The sequence below is a fragment of the Phyllostomus hastatus genome, unplaced genomic scaffold (genome assembly GCF_019186645.2).
Source record: "Phyllostomus hastatus isolate PE091 unplaced genomic scaffold, TTU_PhHast_1.1 phas_contig_34, whole genome shotgun sequence".
NCBI classification, from domain to species: domain Eukaryota; kingdom Metazoa; phylum Chordata; class Mammalia; order Chiroptera; family Phyllostomidae; genus Phyllostomus; species Phyllostomus hastatus.
Genome location: NW_025333857.1, coordinates 24,468,404 through 24,486,686, shown reverse-complemented (window position 1 = coordinate 24,486,686; position 18,283 = coordinate 24,468,404). Strand labels below are relative to the sequence as shown.

Here is an 18,283-nt window from a genome sequence, read left to right as displayed (position 1 = left end):
ATTTACATGTCCAGGGTCATAGCGTAGGGTTGCTCAGGTTATGTCCTACACAAGGGTCCCCAGCCAAGGAGGCAAGAGAGGCCCGAAATCCATCCTGTTTTCTCCACTTGCCATGTTGGAGCTGTGGTGCAGAACTGCCTCCACCAGGAGTAAGGGATGACTTTTCCTCATTCACACAAAGGTGCCATATGGGCTGATTACCTGTCTTTTCTACCAGATGTGGGGTCCTTGAAGAAGGAATCAGGTCACATCCATCTTTATCATTCCACCTCCTAGTATAGTGCCTGTCAATGAGATGTTTGAATAAACAAATGATGAGAGAAAACAATGAAGAGCCATGGAGAGGAATGCAGAGAGAATAATTTCATTCAATTCTAAAGGAAAATCAACTGACTTTGAGCAAGAGGTTTGTGATTTGCTAATGTGCTGCTGAAAAGGCAAGGTCCTAAAGCCCCGTTTCACTTAAAGTACTGTCACGGGTGTGAGTGAAAAAAGGTGTAAAGGCTACAGTCAGTACCTATGGAAAATTCATTAGAACCCACAAAAAATAAAAATAAATAAAAAATAGAACATCCAGAATCAACACCAAGCTGTCATGTCTTTTCAGATCTAGGGGAAGATGAGGGAGACTGAGAATTTTACTTGGTCATAAGATTTACAGGCTACTGAAGCAGCAGTTTCTATAGTAAAAACATCGTGAGAACAGGAAGAAGTGATGACAAAACCCAGAATTTACCCAGAGGGGTGGAAGTCAGAAACAAAACAGTGTGCAGGGTATTGAAAGTGAGGTTACCACGACTGCTAAGCACCTAGGCGTGGCTGAGAAAGGCATAGCCCAAAGAAAGAAGTCTTGATAAAATATTTTGTATTACATTTGTTAGGGTAACATTGGTTAATAACATTATATAAGTTTCAGGTGTGCAATTGTATAATACATCATCTGTAGGCTACACTGTGTGCTCACCACCCAAAGTCTGGTCTCCCTCCATCACCATATATTTGACCCTCTTCTACCCCCTTCATCCTCCCACCACTCACTCCCCTTCCCACCTGGTAATCACCCTTCTGTTGTCTGAGTCTGAGTTTATTTCTTTGTTTTATTTGTTCATTTGTTGCTTCCTGTTTTATATCAGATCTTTTATTTTTCTTTAGAAACTGTTCATTTTCCATCAACCTTATTTCCATTCTGTTAAGAATTCGTGGAAGAACAGCTGAAGACCACTCAGTGGTTGTTCCTACCCATTCAGTGGCCTGTGCAGTGGATACTGCAGACCCATCTCCAGTGGCAGGCTGAGCGCCCCAGTCTTCAGTAGGGAACGGCTGAACAGGCACAGAGGACACCTGCGTCTTCTGACCAGTCAGTGACCTCAGGCTGAATGGCAGTGAACTCAGGAGCTGGAGCGATCTGTTCACCCTGAAATGCCTCCTTAGTCACAGCCTTTTCAGCAGCAGCCTGCTCTTCCTTCTCAATCTCTACAGGATCCCTGTAGAAGCAGAGATCAGGAATGAGCTCTGTAGGTGTTCACGGGAGATGGTGCCACACATGCGCAGAACTCCCCAGGCCAGTACCCACCACCACATCAGGCCCACTGAGAGAGACCCCTCATTGTTGCAAGAAATGGCAATGTCCACACAGTGTAGAGGAGGACGTCTGTGTGACACAGAGCAGTGGGAGGCTGGTTAACATAATACGCCTCAGTGAGAGGCTGGTGGTCAGCCCTGAGATCAGTAACCACCAGAAGTCTTGGCTCCAGGAAGGCTGCCTGGATCTGGTTAGGGGAGGTTCCAGGAGTGAAGTGGCCAGCACTAGAAGTGGCTCCAGTGGCAGCAGTGAACTCCAGCACAGCTTGCTGGCCAGTATTCCTGGACAATATGACACTGATATCAAGCAGGGTTTTCAGTGGCGACAATGGCACCATCTACCAGCCGAAACTTCCCCCATGTTCTCTTCAGATGTATGATGTAGATGCCATCACTTTCCCTTTTGTAGATGTACTGTTCCATTTGGAAGTCAAGGTTGGTGCCACCTGAGTGGGTTCCTGCTGCAAGGAATTTGAGGACATCCTCTTCCTTTATCTGCAGGACATCAAGGTCTCCGGACATTGTGAAAGTTTCCTCTTAAGTTACAGAGAACCAAGAACACCACCATATGGGCCCCTCTCTGGGTAGTGCGGAAAGCTATATCCAATCTTTTAAATGGAGTTTATTTGATCTGCTTTGCAAGAGTTCCTCAGTCGTTTCCATGTCAGTATCTCTCAGACAAGACTAAACTCCCAGAAGTTAGACTGAGACACCTTCTGACTTCCTGGGACTGTGTGATGCTCTGTGAAATGAAGTAGGTACTGGATTTGCAGGGAATTTACAGCTGTCATTGACGATAAAATAAGGAAGTGCAAAGTGCTAGTAATCCTCAGCCAAAATATCCAGAATTTCACTGTGGGACTATAACAGAGATTCCTCCGAGAAACACACTGGTATCTTGCAAAAATCCAACCTCTGCTTTGCCTCTTACATCAAGTGCTCCTTAATGCCAGCTTCTGAAGTTAAGCCTGTGGCTCTGTAATAGGGGAACTGAGAATCTTGAATATCATGTGACTTCAGGATAAAACCTTATTCAAAACAAAACCTAAACTAAACACACACACACACACACAAAGTAGGGTAAGATCTCCAAATTTCCATTTATTTCTTACCAAAATTTAATCTCAAATCTTTATCGCCTTAAGCAACTGCAGCAAACAGTTAATAAGAGTTTGAGAAGTGCTTTGGGTCTGGATCTTTTCATCTAAGGAAATTTCTAGTCTGATTATCTAAAACCAGCTTCATAATTGTGATGGTGAGTAATTATTTAAAAGAAGAGACAAGGTTTTTCTGACCTTATCACCACCACGAGATTTACCATTAATAACCAACTGCCCAGGACCTATGGGCTATACTGAGGGCAAGAATTGGGTAATCGCAAAGTTCCCTCTTTTAAAGGAAAAAAAAAAGGCTGAGTTCATGCATTTATTTCCTGGCTTAGTTCTTGAAGAAAAACAGGCTAGTTCATTTCTTTTTCTTTTTTTCCTGAGAAAATAGGCCAAGTAGCAAATATTAATTTTGAAAAAAGATGACTTTCAATTATTTAAAAAGGCAAGCTCAATTTAGAAAACATGAGTTCAGAAAAGGATCGCTCCAATGCCACCAACTAGCACAGCCTTACTTATATCCTGCTGTAGATTTTCAAGCCATAAAGAAAATCAGTGCATGAAAGACTGTGTTCGTGTATTCATTATGTGAACAAAATACAGGCTATGCTCTTACACTTTGGGGATCAATGGAATTGGGTAAGTGAAATAATCAGCAAATCTTAAATGTCAAATTCAAAAAATAAGAAAATATGTAAATATTGATCATTACTTTCAGTGAATCACCTGTCACATAATTTTTTCTTTTCATACAGGTTGAAAATGTTTTGACACACTTGTTTGCTGCTTCTACACCTAGGAAGAAAGCTAAAAGCATCTTCTCAGATACTGGTTGGTACCAGTAAAACAATTCCATTCTGGAAAGTTAGAGAAACCACAGAACATTAGTTAGCTAGCAATTCAGATATACCCTTTTGAAAAAGATTGACTCTGGAAATATGATTACTTATAATGTCAGTTAGAAACCATTTCTCCTGAGTGCCCATAACATTTTTTCCCTTTTTACCCAGCTCTTCTTTCTTGACTTCTTCACCTGGTTCTCCCAGGAAATCTGCAGTGATCTAACTCCTAGTATGCTGCTAAATGTCTTACTCTATAGTAAGGTATTGCTTCAAAGCTGTATAATAACAGCGACAATAATAGCAACAAACACAATTTTTACTGAGTGCCAGTAACTATTCTTTGTGCTTTATAATTACTCACTGTTTTAATCTTCATAACCTCCCATGAGTTGGATAGCACTACTGTCCCCATTTTCCATATGAAGAACAGAGAGCAGCCCTGGCTGGCGTAGCTCAGTGGATTGAGTGCGGGCTGCGAACCAAAGTGTTGCAGGTTCGATTCCCAGTCAGGGTATATGCCTGGGTTGCAGGCCATGACCTCCAGCAACTGCACATTGATGTTTCTCTCTCTCTCTCTTTCTCTCTCCCTTCCCTCTCTAAGAGATAAATAAATAAAATCTAAAAAGAACAGAGAGTAATTTGCCCAGAGTCAGAGCTAGTAAGTGACAAAGCCCTGATAGGAACCCAGCAGTCTGTCTCAGAGTCTGTATCTCAAACCTCTATACTGAATTGTCTCATCTAGCAATCTGTTTGCCCAGGTGAAAAATCATATTGACTCCTCCCCCTCCAGTGTATCCACCTGTGTAACTAAATGCTGAGTTTAATGTGGCTGCATGCTCTTAACAGCTCCCATTCCAAGGGTCCACTGGGGAAGCTGGCCATTTGCCCATGAAGCCTTGTTCACTGCCTATTTGAAGAGGCATAATGGAGACTAACACTGTGTCTGAGACACTTGGGGAGAAGAAGGTGAGTTGTCTTGTTAATTTAACATGCAGAATCTCTTAGGTTTAGGAGTTTTCTTCCCCTTCCCTTCAGTGACAGCAGCTACAGGTGAGAAGGTCTCCTGGGTATTAGTTTCACAAGATCTGCCTCAAACAAAGACAGGTGATGTGCTCCAGATACAGCAACTTCTTGCTTCAACCTTACTGCTAACTGCATGCTTCTTCTACAGGAAGGGTTTAGAGAAATGAAAAGGAATTATACATATTTTGCTACTTGGTGGTGTCGATAAATCTCACTAGTTTTCATTTTTTCAGTTGAGAGTGGATCCAACATGATTAAAAAAAAGAAACAAAGACTCAATTATCATATTACCAATTCTGTTCTTTGGAAGAGGCAACATGAAACCTTGTGATAGTACAGCTGGAACATCATTTCCACATATTATGGATAAGGAAAAGAGACCCAAGGGGACTTGTAGTGTGCTCATGATAACACAGCTCATTTGTTTTTTTTTACTTTAAAATGTATATATTTTCTTTTTGACTTATTTTTCTTTTAAAAAAGAAAAGAATACAAATTAATTAGCCTGTGCCCTCTGGAAATGGCTCATGGAATAAGGCTTGTGACACAAGTCAGCATTTTATTTCTTTGCACAAAGGAAACTGCAGTTACCACCCCTAACCCACAAAGGGGTCGTTCTGGAGCCTTGGGCTCACATATTGGCACAAAAATGGTCTTTGGTCTCATGCCCATCGCTGGCTGGTCCTTTAGGATCTGCTGGGCCTTATTGCCCTTGGTGGGCCACACAGATGCTCCCACAGAGGTCTTCTTTTTTTGATCAAAGGTCTGTCACAAGGGATTTAGCCACTGCTCTTGCACAAACAGGCCAGACCATCAACGGCATCTGTTCACGCCTCTCCATCAGAAGTCTCATCCTCTTTGGATCACGGTGCAAACTGTGATCAGATGTCAACTCTTACAGATCCTACTGCAAATTTGTTTCTCCCAATTCCCTATCCATGCCAGTCCCCTTCTCCTCAGGGACAGGCCACTTATTTTCTTCTTCTCTAAAACTAGTTTTTACCACCACCCCATCTCCCCCAGAGATTTTCCAAAGCAAAGGCAATAATGCTTCCCTGAGACTGGAAAGTCCTGACCTCCAGGACAAAACTCTGGGGTTATTCTGTCTTTCGGGGGCATATAGAGCAGAAAACAAGATCCTGAGTCAATTATTTGTATAATTGTATGGTTAATGTCTGACTCACTCTGGATTATAAATGTCATGTATTGAGGATTAGGATTAAGTTAAAGTAAGAGTTATATTTAGGATCCTTCCATTTTATTTATTTTTTATTATATATTTTTTTGCATCCTCTGTGCCAGCTCAAGGCCTGGTAAATAAGGGTCATTCAGTACATATTTGCAGAAGGAAGAAAAGAAGAGGGTGGGGAAGGGAGGGAGAGAAGAAGGAGAGGAAAGGGGGCTAAGACTGACTGCAATGGCCCATAGAAATAACAAGAGTCTCAGAGGAGATCAAGAAAAAGAGATGGAAATGAAATTGAGAACTATTAAGAAGAAATCATTTATAAGGCTTCATAATAATTTTTGCCATGAAAGATGTGAAAGACAGCAAAGACAGTTCTGAGATTTTTAAAATTGACTAACCTAAATGTGATGTGCGACTGTGAGAGGAAGATTGGATTTGGTTTTGTTGGTAAAGGATGGTAGATGGTGGAGGGCTTGTGAACAGTGAGTCTAGCATGGAATCTGGAAGATAACCGGGGGGGCGATTTGTGGGTCTCACCGTTTTAAGTACGTGTGAACAGGAAAACCAAAATGAAGTTGTGAAGTGGGCAAAGTTACCTTTAGGAACTCCTTTTTATTTTAGAGCCACTTTAGGTCCCCAGTTCCCTCATTTTTTACCCAAATTATTTTTTATAAGATTTTATTTATTTATTTTTAGAAAGAGGAGAAGGGAGAGGGAAAGAGAGGGAGAGAAACATCAACATGTGGTTGCCTCTCATGTCCCTGCTACTGGGGACCTGGCCTACAACCCAGGCATGTGCCCTGACTGGGAATTGAACCAGCAACCCTTTTGTTTGCAGGCTGGCGTTCAATCCACTGAGCCACACCAGCCAGGGCCACCCAAATTTCTTCATCCACATCTGCTTTTATGAAAAAATCTGATAATCTCAGTTTAAAAGATAAACTATTGCTGAGATACAAAAGCTCTCTCCTGTTGTACTTGAATGCTAGTACAAGAAGAGCACAGCCTCAAACTGAAGGAATGGTAACACCACTAGTAAGAACCAATGTTCATATGGATCTTAACAAATATCAGGTTCTCTTCCAAGCACTTAACAGTCTCAGCAACACTGAGGTAGAAACCATTTTATAGGTGAGAAAACTGAGTCACCAACAGTCTAAGTGACTGGTCCAAGATGAAGTTAATAATCAGGAAACATATCTTGAAACTGCGGCTCTAGAATCCATTATTGTAACTGCCCTGGGAACGAAAGTATAAGGGTAGAAATTTAAGAAGAATGGAAATGTGCAGTAAATATTGTGTCAAGATGCAGATCCCATTATGCAAATCACCCTGATGACAGGTGCTCTGCAGGGAATTGACCAGACAACTTAATCTCTTTCAGTTTCAGACTAAATGCCTATTGATAGGAAACTGACTAAAAATTATACATCCATAAAATGGAATATAATTCAGCCATGAAAAGGAGTAAGGTAAATCTCTATAAACTACTCTAGAGTGATTTCTAGGAATATATATATATCATATATATATATATATATGATTTAATTTATTTATTTGAAGAGAGAGGTGGAAGGGAGTGAGAAAGAGAAGGAGAGAAACATTGATATGCAAGAGAAAGATTTATTGGTTGCCTCTTGTATGTACCCCAACTGGGGAGCAAACCCACAACCCAGTTATGTGCTCTGACTGGGAATCAAACCAGCGAATTTTGCTGTGTGGGATGATGCCCAATGAACTGAACCACACCGGTCAGGGCTCTAGACTATATTATTATATAGAAAAAACCCTTACAGTGCTGACCTGGGTATATAGTGTGCTACAATTGAGTAAATAAGGGTGATAGGATGTGACGTTTCCTATCACATAGGCTTCCTATATTCACATACAGAAAACCTATGGACTTCATTGATTCAGGAGAACTGTTTAGATGGGAAACAGAGAAAAGAGGAGGGGGCCTGTACCAGTTAGGATCTCAGCAGGAAATACAGGGCATGCTCAAAAGGTTAATGCAAGGTAGTTTAATGAAAGAATGACTTACAAAGTTGTGGATGGGGTTCAGATGCCCAACAGAGGATGGTGATGTTCCCACAGTCTAGGCTACAGTGGGGAATAAGCACCATGTCTAGGCCCTTCGGGACACCATAAATGATTACCTAAACCCAAAGAGAGACCTGTAGGTATAGAAGGGGCCACTGGACAAAGCCACAGCATTCTCCAGATGAACCATCAGCCAGCGGGGAAGGAGCTGGGTCTGACTGGCCCTTCTCTTTCTGTCCTCAGGTCTCTTGCCAGTGCTGCTCCATGGGCCCACCCTACCAGAAGCCCAAGTTTGAGAACACTATCAGTGCAGCCTTGGAAATGAGCCTCTCCAGGCCCAAGTGGATCTGGAGGGCAGGCAGAGAATATCTACTGAAGACGCTGTAACACCCTTTCTACATTGTAAACTTAGAACTATATGAAAAAAATAACTTATTTGAAAAGCAGCCAATCTTGCATATAATAAAATAAATTACAAATAAAACAAAAGGGAGAGGTTAAAGCATATGGTTTCTGTCTCTCCTGATTCTGTCTCACTTCTTTGAAGCCTATTTTTCACCAAATCACAATCCATGGCGCCACCTAGTGGCAAAAGCATGCCTCCCCGAGTTCAGAGCAGTCTCCTTCCAGGGGAGCCCTGGGACTTGCACTCTCTCTTCCCCAAAGTGAGAGTGGAAATCTACTTAAATTCAATTTTGAACTAAGTAGTTATGATTTTCCCTCATATTTCCAACTGCTCGATAAACTTAGAGGTAAATAGCCTGTGATCTAAGACTGTAAATTCTCCATAAGCCCACTTTTCAGCTTGTCACTGCCCTGTTCATAAGTCCTTAATGCAGTGATTCTCAACTCTTGCTACAAAATAATATCCTCTGAGGCCCCAGAGACACATGAAAAGATGCTCAGCATCACTAGCCATCAGAGAGATGTGAATTAAAACCACAATGAGATACCACCTCACACCAGTCAGAATGGCCAACAAAAACAAATTAATAAACAAGTGTTGGAGAGGATGTAAAGAAAAGGGAACTCTAGTGCACTGTTGGTGGGAATGCAGACTGGTGCAGCCACTGTGAAAAACAGTGTGGAATTTCCTCAGAAAACTAAAAATGGAACTGCCTTTTGACCCAGCAATTCTGCTGCTGGGATTATACCCTAAGAGCCCTGAAACACCAGTCCAAAAGAACCTATACACCCCAATGTTCATAGCAGCACAATTTACAACAGCCAAGTGCTGGAAGCAAACCAGGTGCTCATCAGCAAATGAGTGGATCAAAAACTATGGTACATTTACACAATGGAATTCTAAGCAGCAGAAAGAAGGAGCTTATACCTTTTTTGACAGCATGGATGGAACTGGAGAACATTATGCTAAGTGGAATAAGCCACATGGTAAGGGACAAATACCATATGATCTCACCTTTAACTAGAACATAATCAACAAAAGAAAAAAGCAAACAAAATATAACCAGAGTCTTTGAAATTAAGAACAATCTAACAATAGCCTTAGGGGAGGGGGGAGAGGAATGTGGGGAGAAGGGTTTTCAAGAACTACGATAAAGGACACATGGACAAAACCAAGGGGGTGAGTGGAAGCAAGGGAGGGAGGTGGGCTTGGAGGGGGTGGGGAAAAATACAACTGTAAATGAACAACAAAATAATTTAAATAAGAAATAATAATACCCTCTGGGGAGTTTTACAAAGCTCCTACAGGAGATTCTCAATTTGTCTGAGATAGGACTGAGGCATCAATTTGTTTTAAAGCAATGCCACTGCACTCCACACCCCACCCCCGCACCCTCCCCTCCCCCTTAAGTGGTTGTAATGGGCAGCAGGGCTGAAAGTTCCTGCTTTCATGATTCCTTGCTGCCTACTAGGTGCGCTTCCCTCACTACTCAGAATGTGCTCTCTCTGCTTTAGAGAAACAACTAGATAAGACATTTTCCCGCCCTCTATGCCTTGCTCAGGCTACACTCTCTACATGGTTCTTGCCTTCAGTGCTTTGCCCCTGCCTCTGTCTGGGTTGCGGACTTCTGCTCCAGACCCTGCTTAAGGGTTACCTCCTCCAAGAATCTCCCAACCCTCAATCCCACACAGATGTTTCTTCTTCTATAGAACACCTAAAATTTTTAAAAGTAACTTTTATGATCTTTTTTCTTAATCAAAGCTTACTGTAATGATGAAGTATTCTTTTTAATATCAAGTTGGCAACCATCAAAAGTCTGATGTTTCTGCAAGGAAAATGAGCACGCCTTGTATGATAAGCATGTAAATTGTGTAACGTTTTAAGGCCAATCTGGTAATATGTGTCAAAGTGCATTCTGTTTGACCCAGCAGCTCCACTCCTAGGAATTTATCCTACCCACTTAATCACACACATAGACACAATGTCTGTAAAAAAAAACTCATTGCAGCATTGTTCACAACACCAAAAGATAGGAGATAACTAAACTGCCCCATTACTAGAGGACTGGTTTAATGTCGTGATGCAGTCCATGTGTACAACGGAATGCTGGTGAATCCAAAAGACACGAGCTATGTCTGTAGATGCAGATACAGAGCAGTTCTACGATACACTGTTAAGTAGAAAAGAGATCCAATACAATGTTATAGAATGTTCTCATTTTTTAAAAAGAATAAATATGTATTAATCTACATTTGCAAATGTGTTCAATATCTTCAAAAGGATACACAAACAACTGTTAACAATGACTGACTCTAGAAAAGCAAACTACAAGGGATGGGTCTGGGGTGGCAAAATAAAAAGACAATTTTGAAAATTCCCCATGTATTTGAAAATACTGAAACATGCTCATGTTTTATAATTCATGTGTCAAAAAATAAATGATAGTAAAAGTTTAAAATACTAAAAATGTAATGATAATAAAAATACTACCTACATTATCCTATAGGATACAGTTAAAATTATTTTTAAGAGAAATTCATTAATTTAAATTCTTATTTTAGACAAGAAGAAAGGCTGAAAATTAGTGAGCTATGTGTTCAGTTTAATGAATTAGAAAAAACAAGTAGAAAGAAGTAGATAAAAGAGATAAACACAGTTTCATGAAAAAGTAAACAATGATACAAAAGAGATAATGCATAAAAAGTTCTGTTTTATAAACAAAGAAATCTCCACTGAGAATAAATAAGAAGAAAAAGAGAGAAAGTACAAATAAGCAATATTACAAGTGAAAGAAACATAATCAAAGGTAAGACAAAGTGTTTTTAAGTGTATCAATTTAGGTCAATCATTTGAAAATTTAAAATGGAAAAATTTCTTTCAAAATATAACATCAAAACTTAATAAAAATAGAGAACCTGAATTGTCTTATAACTACAAAAGAAATGTCATCAATATTTTAAAGTCTTCCTACAAAGGATATTTTTACAGATGACTTATACCAACTTTTTAAGGAAGAGATCATTCCCATCTTTAAAACTGTCTTGGAGAATAGAAAAAGAGGGACTTGATGCAATTCATTCTATGAGATCAACGTAACCTTTATATCAAAACCAATCAAGGACCATACAACAAAGAAACATAATAAAAGGGCCAAAGGAAGCTCAGTCAAAAGCAGCTACAAAATTCAAATAACATGTGGATAAAAACAAACTCCAGGAGTTTATTTTTTAAAGATAATAGATCATAAACAAGTTGGATTTATCAAGAACTGCAAGGGTAGTTAAACACTAGAAAATATACAGATATAATTTACTACATTAACAGATTAAAGGAGAAAAATATATGATCATCTCAGAAGATGTAGCAACCAATATTCCTAGTGATAAAAAAAATGAGAAGCAGATCTTAAAAATGCAGGGACAAGATAAAAACTCCATTACTTCTATTGAACACTTTGTTGAATTTCCTAACAAGTGCTATAAGACATCAAAGAACAAAGCTGGGAAAAACTGGTAAAAGTTAGAATGGTCTTTATTCATAAAAGTGTAATTGTCTGCATGGAAAGTCCCAAAGAATCTATGGGCAAATGACTGTTAATAATAACAGAGCTCAGCAATGTGGCAGAAAGGGAAAACTAATACAATCAAAAGTATTTCTAAGCATTGGCAACAGTTAGAAAACATAATTTTGTTCCTTTTTCTCAGGATTGCTTTAGCTATCCTGGGTCTTTGTGGTTCTACACAAATCCGTTGGGGTTTTTGCTATTGTTTTTGTTGCTGTTGTTCTATTTCTTTGTAAAATGCCATTGGGATTTTTATGGAAACTACATTAAATCTGTATATTGCTTTGGGTAATATGGACATTTTAACTATGTTTATTTTTTCAACCCATGAATATAGAATATCTTTCCATTTCTTTGTGTCTTCTTCAATTTCTTTTAATAATGTCTTGTAGTTTTCTGTACATAGGATCTTCACATCCTATGTTAAGCTTATGCCAAGGTATTTTATTCTTTTTGTTGCAATTGCAAATAATTTTTTTTAATTTCTTTTTCTGAAAGTTCATTATTAGTATATAAGAACACAACGGGTTTTTATACATTGATTTTGTATCCTGAAACTATACTGTATTTGTTCATTGTTTCTAGTAGCTTTTTAGTGGAGTCTTTATTTATATCACACTTGCTGATTTTAGATTATACTACAAAGCTCCAATAATAAAGACAGTATGGAATTTGCAGAAAAATAGATGCATAAGCCAAAGGAACAGAATTGAAAGCCCAGAAATAATAAACTCACGTGTATATGGGCAATGAATTTTTGATGGAATCAAAAACATAATGAAGAAGAGAAAGACTCTTCAATAAATGGTACTGGGAAAATTGGAAAGCCACAGGCAAAAGAAGAAGAAAAAGAAGGAAAAGGGGAAGAGAGACAAAAGAAAGAAGAAAGGAGAAAGTAGTCTTCTATTTAACACCATACACAAAAATTGACTCAAAATGGAGCTAAGAGCTAAATATAACACCTGAAACAATAAAATACATAGAAGAAAACATAGGTACTAAACTTACAGACCTTGGTATCAGAGAAGATTTTAATATTTTTAAAATTATATGTTATTGGTTATGCTATTACAGCTGTCCCAATATTTCCCCCTTTCTACCCAGCAACCCCATTCCCTCAGACAATCCCCACACCATCGTTCATGTTCATGTGTCAAGCAACTACTTATTTGTACTTCTTAATCCCCTCACCTATCAATTCCCCAATACCCCCTGCCATCTGGAAACAATCAAAATGTTCTGTGTATCCATGATTCTGCCTCTGTTCTTCTTGTTTGTTTGGTTTGTTTTTTAGATTCAGTTGTTGATAGATTTGTATTTTTTGCCATTTCATTGTTCGTAGTTTTGATCTTCTTCTTTTTCTTTAATAAGTACTTTTAACACTTCATATAATAATGGTTTGGTTATGATGACTCCTTCAGTTTTTCCTTGTCTGGGAAGCTTTTTATATGCCCTTTGGTTCTACATGATAGCTTTACCAGGTAGGTCAATCTTCACTGTAGGTCCCTGTTTTTCATGACTTTGAATATTTCTTCAAATATTTCTTCAATCTCTTCTAGCCTACAAAATTTCTTTTGAGAAATCAGCTGACAGTCTTATGGGAATTCCCCTGTAGGTAACTAACTGCGTTTCTTTTGCTGCTTTCAAGATTCTCTCTTTATCTTTAACCTTTGGCATTTTAATTATGATGTGTCTTGTAGTGGGCCTCTTTGCATCCATCTTGTTTGAGGCTCTCTGTGCTTCCTGGACTTGCATGTCTATTTCCTTCATCAACTTAGGGAAGTTTTCTTTCACTATTTTTTCAAATACAATTCCAATTTCTTATTCTTTCTTTTCTCCTTCTGGCACTCCAATGATGCAGATGTTGGAGCTTTTGAAGTTTCCCAGAAAATGCTTACACTATCCTCATGTTTGTGTATTCTTTTTTCTTCATGTTGTTCTGATTGGTTGGTTTTTTTTTGGTTCCTTATGTTCCACATCATTGATTTGATTCTTGACTTCATCCATTCTACTGTCATTTCCCTGTAAATAGTTCTTTATTTCAATTAGTGTATCCTTTGTTTCTAACTGGTTCTGACTGGACCACTGCTGAGGTCCTCACTAAGTTAGTCAATAAGTTCCTTGAGCATCCTTATAACCAGTGTGTTGAGCTCTGCATCTGATAGATTGCTTATCTCCATTTTGTTTAGCTCTTTTTCTGGAGTTTTGTTCTGTTCTTTCATTTAGGCCATGTTTCTTTTTTTAGCAACCTCCCTGTGTTTGTTTCTATGTATTAGATAGAGCTTCTTTGATTCTGTGTCTTGGTAGCATGGCCTAATGTAGTAGGTGTCTTGCAGGGTCCAGTGGCACAGCCTCCCCTATCACCCAAGCTGGATAATCAAAATGTGCCCTTTATGTGGGCTGAGTACATTCTCCTCTCGTAGTTGAGCCTTGATTGCTGTTGGCAGGTTAATTAGAGGTATTTACCCAGGCCAGTCAGCTTCCAGGACTGCCAGATCTCCACCCTCCGTGAAGGATCAGCAGTTCAGGGGCTGGGTGGTGGTGCCCCGACATGGTCTGTTGCTGTTCACTAGGTGTGCAGAGGTCAAAATCAGCGTCCACCTGTGTTTTGCCTGGGGCCACCCTTCCTAAGCTATAAAGCTGTCTGAGATGGCTGCTACTGTGCTGGACTTGGACGTTCCCAGGCAAAGCCAAGCTATGAATCTAGTTTGGCTGTTGCTAGTGCCAGGCCTGGGGCCGCTTAGCATGATGTATGGGAGCTTGGAGCTCATTGAGACCACCTGTTGCTTGTTTGAGAGAATTAAGGAAGTTGTGAAGCACGAGTCAAAAGCAACCATTATTATAGAGAAGTTACTGTAAACAGCTTGGGTGGGCCTGTAAATTGAGTGGGACAGAATCTCAGGAGATCTTCCAGGTGGGGCAAATAGTGTTAACTAGCATGATGGAGTCTCAGCTATGGTACCTGCCTGCTGGCCCTATGGCTCTGTGTGGGGAGGATTCAGAAAAGGGACAATGGCCTCTGCCTGCCTTTCTGTCTGGAGGAAAGCTGTCCCCAACTCTTGCCTTGATGCCAGACAGTTCAGTTCCTCCCTGTATGCCACTGGTTCCATTCAAGCTGCTACCCTTTTTCTGGAGCTCAGAGGGATTTGAATCTGAGTAAGTCTGTGTGTATATTCTTTAAGAACTGCTTGGGACTTGAGAAACTTCTACTGACTCAGTCTCCTCTGGTTTTTGCAGCCAGAAGCTATGGGGATTTATTTTCCTTGCACTGGAAGCCTGGGTGGGGGACATGGTGCAGGGTTGGGACTCCTTGCTCCTGAGATATCTCTCCTGAATTTTTATCCACCACACAGGGATGTAGGACCAGTCTATTTCACAACTCTGCCCCTCCTGCCAGTCTGGATGGATGTGGGTTCTTTAATATTATAGTTGTCAGACTTCCATTTAACTCAATTTCTGCCATTTCTGAGTGGTGGTTGCTCTAGAGTTTAGTTGTAATTTTGATGCAGTTGTGGGAGGAGATGAACCGTGTTTACCTAGGCTGCCATCTTTACCCACAGTTCTCCTACATCACTTGGATGTTATGAAATTGACCTCAAAGTTCAGGTCAGTAAAAGCAAAAATAAATGAATGGGACCATATCAAACTAAAACGCTGCTGTATAGCAAAAGTAACCATTAACAAAACAAAAAGGCAACCAACTAAATGGGAGAAGGTATTTTCAAACAATTCTTTGATAAGTGTTCTATATCCAAAATATATAAGGAACTCATATAACTCAATAACAACAAAAAATAAACAATCCAATTGAAAAAGGGGCAGAGGACTTGAGTAGACACTTTTCCCAAGAATACATACAGATGGCCAACAGATTTATGAAAAGATGTTCAACTTCACTAGCTGTAAGAGAAATGCAAATCAAAACCACAATGTGATACCCCCTCACTCCTTTAGAATGACTATTATCAACAAGTCAAGAAATAGTGTTGGAGAAGATATGGATAAAACAGAACCCTCATACACGGCAGGTGGGATTTTGAATTGGTACAGCCACTGTGGAAAACAGTATGGAGGTTCCTTGCAAAATTAAGAATAGAGCTACTATATGACTCAGCAATCCATCTCCTGGATATTTACCTGAAAAATTTGGACACATTTATTCATAAATATACATGTACCCCTATGATCATTGCAACATTATTTATGATCATAGCCAAGACATGGAAACAACCTAAGTGTTTTTTGATGGATGACTAAATAAAGTAGGTGTGATGTGTGTGTGTGTGTGTGTGTAGTGGAATACTACTCAGACATAAAAAAATGATAAACTACTGCCATTTGCAACAACATGAATGGATCTTGAAAGTATTGTGCTGAGCAAAATAAGTCAAACAAAAAAGCTGAAGATCATATTATTTCATTCATATGAGGGATATAAAACAAAAAAGCAACAAACAAAAAAACAAACAAACAAAACCTCATAGACACAGAAAACATTATGGTAGCTGCCAGAGGGGAAGGGGGTTGGGAGAAAGTTGAAGAGGGTAAACAAGGTCAAATATGTGGTGATAAAAGGAGATTAGACTTTGGGTGGTGACTGTACAATGCAATATACAGATGATATAGAATCACCCACTTGAAATTTATATAATCTTATTAACCAATGTTATCCCAATGAATTTAATTAAAAAAACATACTTTGGAAAAAACCTTCTGCTTACCAGAACAATTAAAACAATAAGCTACATCTAATGAAAGTTGTATAAGATCTATATGAAATAAATTATAAAACTTTATTTGACAAACATCAAAGAATACTTATTACAGAAATAAATGATGAAGACTATTTAACAGAAAGACTATTGTAAATTTGCTAGTTCTCCCTAATTTATCTATAGATTCAATGTAATTTAATTCTAAATCTCAATGAGTTTCCCCCCCCCCCACAAACTGATAAGCTGATTCCAAAATTTGTATAGATAAACAAAGGTCAAAATAAAACTAATACTCTTTTGGAGAAGAATATGTTTAGAAGACTTCAATTATATTGAGTTAGCCAAAGTTTTTTTTTTCTTCCCATACAATTGCTCTAGTAGAGCTTAGTTGTCTTTAACTTCATTTGAAACAATTTTGTTAGATTCTATTGTGATAGCTGTCATATCATTATTCATTTAAAAAGCATCAAAATTGGTAAAGTTTTTTGTAGCCATTTTAAAATTGAAGATGGAAGAAAATAGGCAACATTTTTGGCATATTATGCTTTATTATTTTAAGAAAGGTGAAAATGTAACTGAAACAAAAAAGGATTTGTGCCATGTATGGAGAAGGTGCTCTGACTAATCAAATGTGTCAAAAGTGGTTTGTGAATTTTTGTGCTGAATATTTCTCACTGGATGATGCTTTGTGGCCAGGTAGACCAGTTGAAGTGGATAGCAATCAAATCGAGACATTAATTGAGAACAATCAACGTTCTACCACATGGGAGACAACTGACATACTCAAAATATCCAAATAAATAGTTATTGGTGAAAATGAAAAATGTGTCTTTTTTTATTTTATAGAAAAAACTAAATGTATTCTTTGGCCAACCCAATAAAGTTACATTAATATAGAAAGTCTGGTAATGATGCTGCAATAGACAAATGGCAGGGGTTCTGGAAACAGTTCCACACATTGCATGGACATAATACATGACAAAAGAGGTTTTGTACACACCATGGAAGGAAAGGATTAGTTGATATGTGGTGTGGGGATAATATAGGGAAGAAATGAAATTGGATTCCTACCTCACAGAGTATGTATGAAGCCAGTTCTAGATGTATTAAGGACGTTGATCTAACAGTTTTTACACATCTAAAAATATAGGATAGTATCTTTATGTCTTTGGAGTGGAAAATAATTTCTTAAACAAAACAAAGAAAAAAAAACTTACCTAAAACTGAAAAGACTGACAAATTTTACCATACTAAAATAAACGATTTCTATTTTTCAAAAGACCCCACCAAAGAATTTGTAGTCCAGTCACAAACCAATAGTATATATTTACAACATGTATAATGAGTGGCGTGCTGATAAATACTTAGAAACTAGCTTTCCAGAGGGAAAAGCCATGACTTGTAGGGTTTGATCACTCCCATCAATGCCTATTTCAAGCTGGCAGCATGCTGTCACTAAACAGTGAAGAAGAGATGCACAAAATCACTCTTGTGAAACTGAACTAGTCAGCTGCAGCACACTGCTGCATATAACACTGAAGGATTTGTTTCAGAACATTTAAATAACTCCTTCTGTATATCAAACAATGCTATAGAGAAATGGGTTAAAGGCATAGCCATTTTGTGGAAAAGAAAATTTGAAGAATAAAAATACACATGAAAAGATTCTCTATCTTCTTGGTAATCATATAAAGGTTAATATTTTAATAAGAAACTGCCTTGGTTGATGTGGCTCAGTAGACTGAGTGCTGGCCTGAGAACCAAAGGGTCGCCGGTTTGATTCCCAGCCAGGGCACATGCCTGAGTTGCAGGCCAGGTCTCC

General features: G+C 38.8%; 1 long non-coding RNA gene and 1 pseudogene across 1 annotated transcript; one reads left to right on the top strand and one right to left on the bottom strand.

Moving 5' to 3' along the window:
* Nucleotides 1-16: 16 nt before the first annotated feature.
* On the bottom strand, nt 17-2,103 carry LOC123819897 (annotated as a pseudogene).
* A 1,083-nt stretch (nt 2,104-3,186) lies between these two features.
* Nucleotides 3,187-8,128, top strand: LOC123820233. Its single transcript, XR_006785916.1, has 4 exons — nt 3,187-3,326; nt 3,443-3,518; nt 4,376-4,495; nt 8,022-8,128. It is a non-coding gene; the product is annotated as an uncharacterized LOC123820233 (long non-coding RNA).
* Nucleotides 8,129-18,283: the final 10,155 nt, after the last annotated feature.